The sequence below is a fragment of the Oryx dammah genome, unplaced genomic scaffold (genome assembly GCF_014754425.2).
Source record: "Oryx dammah isolate SB20612 unplaced genomic scaffold, SCBI_Odam_1.1 HiC_scaffold_28, whole genome shotgun sequence".
In the NCBI taxonomy this organism is placed as follows: domain Eukaryota; kingdom Metazoa; phylum Chordata; class Mammalia; order Artiodactyla; family Bovidae; genus Oryx; species Oryx dammah.
Window position 1 is genome coordinate 107,798,846 of NW_024070212.1, and position 8,655 is coordinate 107,807,500.

Consider the following 8,655-nt stretch of genomic DNA (forward strand, 5'->3'; position numbering starts at 1 on the left):
ACCTATGGTAAAAGCTTGTTTTATCTTCTGCTGCATAGCAAACCATACTAAAATGTAGTGACTTGCTTATTTGCCTATTATTCTGTAATTTAGCTGGACTTTAGTTGGTCAGTTCTTCTGTTCATCTAACCTTTGGTCACTCACATGGTTGCATTCATCTGGAAGTTCCATGGTACTGGGTGGCCCAAGATGGCAAATCTAGTGGTTAGCTGTTTGCTGAAGTTCCTTGATTCTCCTCTATGAGGCACATAACAAGATATCATGTGTTTCTTAAATGGTGGCAGCAGTGTTCTAAGACAGGGGTCCCCAAAGCCCCAGGCCACAGACTGGTACTGGTTTGTGGCCTGTTAGGAAGTAAACCACACAGCAGAAGGTAAGTGGAGGCCCAGTGTATGAAGATTTATCTGTATTTACTGCTGCTCCCCCTCACTCACATTACATGAGCTCCACCTCCAGTCAGATTAGTGGTGCCAATAGAGTTCTCATCAGAATGCAAACCCTACTGTGAACTGCACATGTGAGGGACCTAGGTTGCATGCTCCTTATAAGAATCTAATGCCTGATGATCTGAAGCGAAGCTGAGACAGTGATGCTAGCATTCGGAGCAGCTGCAAATGCAGGTTATCATCAGGTCCCACTGATTCTGCATTATGGTGAGTTGTATAATTACTTCATCATATATCACAATGTAATGTTGGACAGTAAGGGGATCCAACAAGTCAATCCTAAAGGAAATCAACTCTGAATATTAACTGGAAGGACTGACGCTGAAGCTGAAGCTCCAACACTTTGGCCACCTGATGTGAAGAGCTGACTCATTGGAAAAGACTCTGATGCTGGAAAAGATTGAAGGCAGGGGAAGCAGGCGACAGAGATAAGACAGTTGGATGGCATCACTGACTCGATGGACATGAGTCTGAGGAAACTCTGGAAGATAGTGAAGGACAAGGAAGCCTAGCATGCTGCAGTCCATGGGGTCGCAAAGAGCTAGACATGGCTTACCAACTGAACAATAATAATTGAAATAAAGTACACAATAAATGAACTACACTTGAATCATCTCGAAACCATCCCTTGCCCCCTATCTGTGGAAAAATGTCTTCCACAAAACCATTCCCTGGTGCCAAAAAGGTTGGAGACCACTGTCCTAATATTATAGAAGTGAAAACTGTAAAGCTTCTCAAGGTTTAGCCTCAGATGCTATCTATATAATGTTACTTTCACTAGATTCTTTTGATCAAAGCAGGTAATAAGGACATCTCAGGTTCAAGAGATCAAGAATTAGAAGAAAGGTTCAGGAAAATCACACTGAAAAAAAAGCACAAAGAGCTGTGGTTATTCTAACAGTCTCACAGAGTTCAATAAGTTTGTGGAGTGAAGAATGTATTATATCATGTCTAAAGTTCCATGCTTCATATTCAAGGTCTGCTGTGATCTTGCTTCCAGAGCACAAACATCATATCTTTCCTGAGCACTCATCACAATCTGCTCTATTATTTATTTATTCATGTACGTGTTTTATCCTCAAAGAAAGAACCTCATCTTGTTCTCTCTGAATATCCCATGTATCTAGTAGATACCCAAGCTCCAAAGAGATGTTCTGTAACTTTTTAATGAATTTAACAACCTTGACATTTTATTCCCCACCTTCCATTCCATCATCATGAAGTCACTAGTGGAATCATTCTCTGAAAATCCTATCATCACTTCTGTCTCTATGCCTTTATCTATTTCATTTTCCCCACCTTCTCCTTGTTCCTCTTGGCTTGTTTCAATGTTTCTCACTGACGTTCAGCAACTTTGGCCCTACTCACTGAATTCCAGTAGAGGCAGGGTCCTTATGACAACCATGATCAATCCTCTGGTTGAATATCAATAGTAAACCCATCCTTTGGGTCTACAGTGGGCCAGTATTGTTTTGTCTGTCCAGTACAACCTCTTGTCTTAGGAAGTGTTCTTCCCCACTCCAACTATGTTGTTCTTGAAGAAGTTACTATATTCCTATAAGACTGTGCCCTTCTAGGTAACTTGAATTATCTGGAATGTTGGAAGGTCAGGCACTAGCCTGCCCATAAGCAAGTGCTGAAATTTAATAGGAAGCAGCAGTGGAGAAGACCCCTTTTGTCCTTCTTTGATGGAATCCTCTTCCTCCAAATCTACATTGATGGGTTGACTAAGTGCTGAGGATGCTAGTATCTAAACAAGCACTACTCACACCACAGGCCATTGAGTCTCTCTAAAGCTTAGAGGAGGGTTGGGTTGTAAAAATGCTTGGGTTTTTACAAAAACTGAAGCATAAAAGCAGTGGGGTGGGGGGCGGATGGAGTTTAATAAAACAGGACAGAGGAATTTCTCATACATTTTTCCTGGTTCAGCAGCTAGAAAGGAAAAGGAAACTGAAGAGGAGAAATATATGAATGGAATACTAAAAGCTACTGAGTTAAGGTTTCGGATGCTGCACAGATAGAAGTTTAAAACTAGAAAGGAGATAAGGACCTATGCCTGGGGAATACCTCTGAAGGCACCAGAAGAGCCAAGACAGAGGCCCAGTTTGAACAAAGGGCAGGCCGGGGTGAGCTAGGAAGGGGAAATCTTTTCTTCTATATGTTAACTTGTGCCAAGCTAAAGTGAATGTGCTCTTGCAGTCAGTGACCCATATTCTCAGCTCTGGTGACTGGCACCCTATTCTGTCACTCAGCAACCCGGAAACCTGAGTCGCTAGTTTTACATTGACTCTACCGTCCCTCGTCCCTCGGTGTTAATCATCAACAAGCCCTGTCAAATCTGCCTCTTTTTCTCTCAATCCATCTCCTCCTCTCAACTGTTACTACCATTGACCTAGTTCAGGTCCCCATAATCTCCCACCTAGACAACTGCTCTTCCCGCCTACAGTTTAATCCTCTTCCAATCCATGCTTCATATGCTGCCAGAATAATCTTTCTCAAGCATGTTTCTAACCATGTTGCACTCTTTCTTAACAACCCCCCACCCTCACCAGCTGCCCAGTTCATACAGTCTAAAGGCTGAACTCTAAGCACAGCACTCCAGCCTTTTTATTCCCCGTTTAACTTTCTGCCTTCCTTTCCGGCCATCCCTCCCCCTCCCTCAAACACACACCCTGTGCTCTAGTTGCACTGACCTACTTTCAGTTCCCCAACACAACATGCTTTATCAAGCCCCTACACATACCTGGAATGCCTTCTCCTCCCTGTGCCAGCCAGGAGAATTCCAATCCATCTTTGAAACTCAGTTCAGGAGTCATCTCCCCCTGAATTGCCCCAGACAAAATCAGGCCCCCACAGCTACTTGTTTTACACACCCCTATTTACTTCTATTATTATTTTATTACACATGCCTATTTTTTTGCTTGTCTTACAACAGCAATGGGAAGCTGTCCCAGAACAAGACTGTATTTTATTTATCTTTATATTTTCTGTGTCTAGCATAGGCTTAACTAGGGGCTTAAGATTTGTTGAAGGAGTGGACGAATATTTGATAGGTATTTTAGCTCGCCAAAAGTTACAGTAAAGGAACTTCTGCATATAAAATAGCTGATGTTGTGTATGCTGTTATGCTTTGGAAAGAGGCCCTGGTATTTTCCAGTTTTTGTTTATTTAGATGTATTTCAATCATTCAATCAACAATGATTTATTAAGCATTCATTATGTGTTAGGTCTTGTGCCATTTGTAAAGGTAAGTACACGACGTTAAGCAAGAAAAACAGCCTTGGCCTTCAAGCAGGTACTCTCCAAGAGAAGCTTTTAACTATATGGAATTATAGTACAAAATTATTTTTGAAAGCAGATTTTGAGAGTTCTAATTATTTCACTATTCCAAAGGAAAGTATAATAATTATACGTTGAATAATTATAAAATGAAAACAATGGCATGGTTAGGATAAAGTGGCTACAGGTCATAGATGGACTGTCATGACCAATCCCTGCCACATGGTGGCAGTACATCTCCAGGGATGAAGATTTTTCGAGAGCCCAGCTGCGGCAGCTGCTGCTAAGTCGCTTCAGTCGTGTCCGACTCTGTGCGACCCCATAGACGGCAGCCCGCCAGGCTCCCCCGTCCCTGGGATTCTCCAGGCAAGAACACTGGAGTGGGTTGCCATTTCCTTAGCAGTTCTCACACTTTTAACTCCAGAGCAAGAGTACTAAAAACTTAGCATGGTAGACTCAATTTGCAGAAAAGATGAAGTAAAGATATAATTTAATTAACATTCTCCCTCCAAACTTTTGTGAGTCTTTGGAATCTGCTTTTGTTTGTCTGAGTGCGTGCTAAGTCACTTCAGTTGTGTCCAACTCTTTGTGATCCTATGGATTGTAGCCCACCAGGAACCTCTGTCCATGGGATACTTGGTTTTGTGGGTTGCCAGGGGATCTTCCTGACCCAGGGATCGAAGTAGCATCCCTCGTCTCCTGCATTGGCAAGCAGGTTCTTTACAACTAGCGCCACCTGCTGCTGCTGCTGCTAAGTCACTTCAGTCGTGTCCGACTCTGTGCGACCTCATAGATGGCCCACCAGGCTCCCCCGTCCCCGGGATTCTCCAGGCAAGAATACTGGAGTGGGTTGCCATTTCCTTCTCCAAGCGCCACCTTAGGAAGCCCGTACATAAATGGAACTTTGGAATAGGCTGCCTCACGGACTCGGCGGACGTGAGTCTGAGTGAACTCCGGGAGTTGGTGATGGGCAGGGAGGCCTGGCGTGCTGCGATTCATGGGGTCGCAAAGAGTCGGACACGACTGAGCGACTGAACTGAACTGAACAGTGGTAAATTACATAGCTTATTTTTTCATAATTACTGTTTATATTGATTTTGTGTGATATAATTATAGATCCTACTAGTGGAAAATTTCTCAATTTATACAACAAAATAAGTGTCAGTATAGCAAAGTACTTCCTGTAGAGTACCTTACTTCCAGGTGCCCTACCAATGAAACTCATTTAATAATGATCTAATCCAATGTTTTCTAATTACAAATAAGGAAAACACGGCTCCAAGAAGCTAAATGAATTACCTAAGATCACAAAGCCATTTATAGGATTTGTTGTTCAGTTGCTCAGTCATGTCAGACTCTCTGCAAACCCATGGCCTGCCAGGCTTCTCTCTCCCTCATCATCTCCCAGAGATTCCTCAAATTTATGTCCATTGAGTCAGTGATGCCATCCAACGATCTCATCCTCTGTCCTCCCCTTCTCCTCCTGCCTTCAATCTTCCCCAGCACCAGGGTCTTTTCCAATGAGTCGGCTCTTCACATCACATGGCCAAAGTATTGGAACTGCAGCTTCAGCATCAGTGCTGCCAATGAATATTCAGGACTGATTTCCTTTAGGATGAACTGGTTTGATCTCCTTGCAGTCCAAGGGACTCTCAAGTGTCTTCTCCAGCACCACAGTTCAAAAGCATCGATTCTTTGGCGCTCAGTCTTTTTTCAGCTCTCACATCCATACAAGACTACTGGAAAAGCTATAGTTTTGACTATATAGACCTTTGTTGGCAAAGTAATGTCTCTGATTTTTAATACACTGTCTAGGTTTGTCATAGCTTTTCTTCCAAGGAGCAAGTGTCTTTTAATTTCATGACTGCAGTCACCGTGCACAGTGATTTGGGAGCCCAAGAAAATAATGTCTGTTGCTGTTTCCACTGTTTCCCCATCTATTTTCTGTGAAGTGATGGGATGGATGCCATGATCTTAGTTTTTTGAATGTTGAGTTTTAAGCCAGCTTTTTCATTGTCCTCTTTCACTTTCATCAAGAGGCTCTTTTTTTCCTCCTCGCTATCTGCCATAAGGGTGGTGTCATCTGTATATCTGAGGTTATTGATATTTCTCCTAGCAATCTTAATTCCGGTTTGTGCTTCATCCAGCCTGGCATTTTGCATGATGTACTCTGCATATAAGTTACATAAGCAGGGTGACAAACTTCTGGGATAGGTTCAGTCTAATCTCTGCAAAGTTAACACAGACAGAGCCTGTTGGATAGTTAACCCTGAGAATCAAGAGACAGAGAAGAGTCGAGGTGACTTTCAGATTTCTGAATTGGTGACTTGGATTATGGTGCTACATTCCCACCAAAATTGAGAATATAGATGCTAATTTCAAATACAGAGCTTTAGCTTGGCACAAGTTAATATACAAAATAAAAACTTTCCCCTAGCTACCTCAATCCTTCCACCTCTTTTCCAAACCAGAGCTCTCTTAGTTTCCCAGGTGACTGATGATGTGTTCCCCAAAGAAAGGAAAAATGCTAATTTGTTCTGAAAATGCTAATATCAGGAGTATCATCCCATTTATTCACTCCCCAGAGGGAGTTCAAGAATAATACAACACTTCCCTGGCGGTCCAGTGGTTAAGAATCTGCCTGCCAAGGCAGGGGACACAGGCTCAATCCCTGGTCCAAGAAGATTCCACATGCCACAGGGCAACTAAGCCCATGCACCACAACTACTGAACTTGAGCCCCAGAGCCCATGCTCTGCAACAAGAGAAACCACTGCAGTGAGAAGATGGCACCTCATAACTAGAGTAGCCCCTGCTCACGGCAACTAAAAGAAAGTCCTCGAGCAGCAGCAAAGATCCAGTGCAGCCAAAAAAAAAAAAAAAAAAGAATATAGTTGTCAAGTGACTGAGTTAATTAGTTTAATAAATGTTGATTGATTTCTCTACCATGATTCAGGTATGTTCTAAGCCATTGATTCTCAAAGTATGGTCGCCATACCAGCTGAATTAGCATTACCTGGGAACTTGTTAGAAATGCAAATTCTCGGGCCTCACATCAGACATACTAAATCAGAAATTCTAGGAATGGAGTCCAAAAGTCTGTTTTTAGGGGCCCTTCAGGTCATTTTGACACATGCTCAAGATTGAGAATGACTATTTTAGAATACGGAGAATGTGGTGTTAAAATAAAAGTGCTTGTCCCCTTGAAGTAACAATATACAAATAGACAAAAATAAAACTTCAAGCAAAGGTAAGTGCTGTCCAGGAAACCAGTACAGAGGATGGTGGGAGAACCTAGAGGGTGTGCAAGCAAGGTCCCCCTGAGGAGTATGAGCTCTGGAGTCAGACTGAGCAGGATGTGAATGTTGATTCCAGCAGTTACTAACCTTTCAAAGGTTTAGTTTCCTCATCTGCTAAAATGGAAATATATTATTACCTCACATTACTCTAAAGATTAACTAAGATATTTGTAAAATTCTTGTAACTTTCTGTCTCAAGTAAACCCCCAATAAATGTTAGCCCTCCATATATGAGGAAACAGTGTGTAGATATATATTTGTTGTTGTTTAATTGCTAAGTTGTATCCAACTCCTTGAGACCCCACAGAGTGGAGTCCACTCTGTTCCTTTGTCCATGGGATTTGCCAGGCAAGAACACTGGGCGGAGTTGCCATTTCCTTCTCCAGGGTGTCTTCCAGACCCAGGGATTGAACCTGCATCTCCTGCTTGGTAGGCGATTCTTTAACACTGAGCACCAGGAAAGCCAGATGTATATTTGGGAATCATCAGTGTAAATGTTAATAGTAAGGTACATGAAAAGGTGGACAGACTGAGATGTCAGAAAAGAGAATGGATGATGGGATCTTATTGGTGGGAGCAGCAATGGGTTGGAAACTGGTGAGGAGGTGATGAAATTGGATGAACATTTATCTGAACCCAGCTACAGCTGGAAATTTGGAGAAGGCCAGTGGATACGGTGAGTAACTATCCTGGTTTGCCTGTCCTGGTTTGCCTGAGACCGAGGAGGTGGTACTTTCAATGCTAAAACTGTGATAGTCTTGGGAAAATAGAAACAAGTTGTTCATCCTATCAGTGGATAGGACCATCATTGGCAAAGTCAGGGAGGTACGTGTGACCTTTCTTTTTTGGTGCACTGATCTCTTCCTTACAGTAATCTTGTAAATATCTTGTAGTAGCGAGACTCAACAAGAATCTGGAGAGAAAGGAACCTCGAATAATGCAGTGGGGAGAAGTCAGTCTTGCCTGGATAGAGCAGGATAACGAAAGAGACAGAATTGACCTGAAGAGGCAAATAGTAACCAACACAATGACAAGGAATTAGAACTGTCTGGGATTAGTCTGACTCCAGACATTTTTTTTTTTTAAACCTGCCTTGTTCAACGAGTATGGGAGTGGGATGGGTGGATGTTTTCTGCATACTCGGATTAACCTTAAATAAAATTACAAACCTTATCCAAGGATATTCTTTGGTATCTGAGCAGCCACAAAACTTTTCTGATGTCCAGTGGCGTGAGTGCCAAGTACAAGAAGGAGCACGTAGGACCCAGCTGCTCCAAGAAAGGAAGTCCTGGAGGAAATCGCCACCGAGGACGACCTCAGATGCCCAAGTATCTGCTTCCGGCTCACTTCCTGCCTGCAGGGCTCACTCCTCAAATTGCGCTTGATGGGAACTGGCGCGCTACGGTAAAGGTCAAATGTCAAAGACCACCACTCGCACAGTATCGTCTTGCAAGGCCAGAGGATCTGGCCGCAAGTAAGGCAGGACACCTCCAGCCTCCCCCAGCCTGAGTTGACAAGAGGAGCCGCAAACCGCCAACCTCACCCAAATTACATCCAACGGGCTGGCCGAAGGCGTTCCGTGATTGGCCGGACAGCATGGGGGCGTGGTCTCACGTAGAAAGTCTCCTCCGG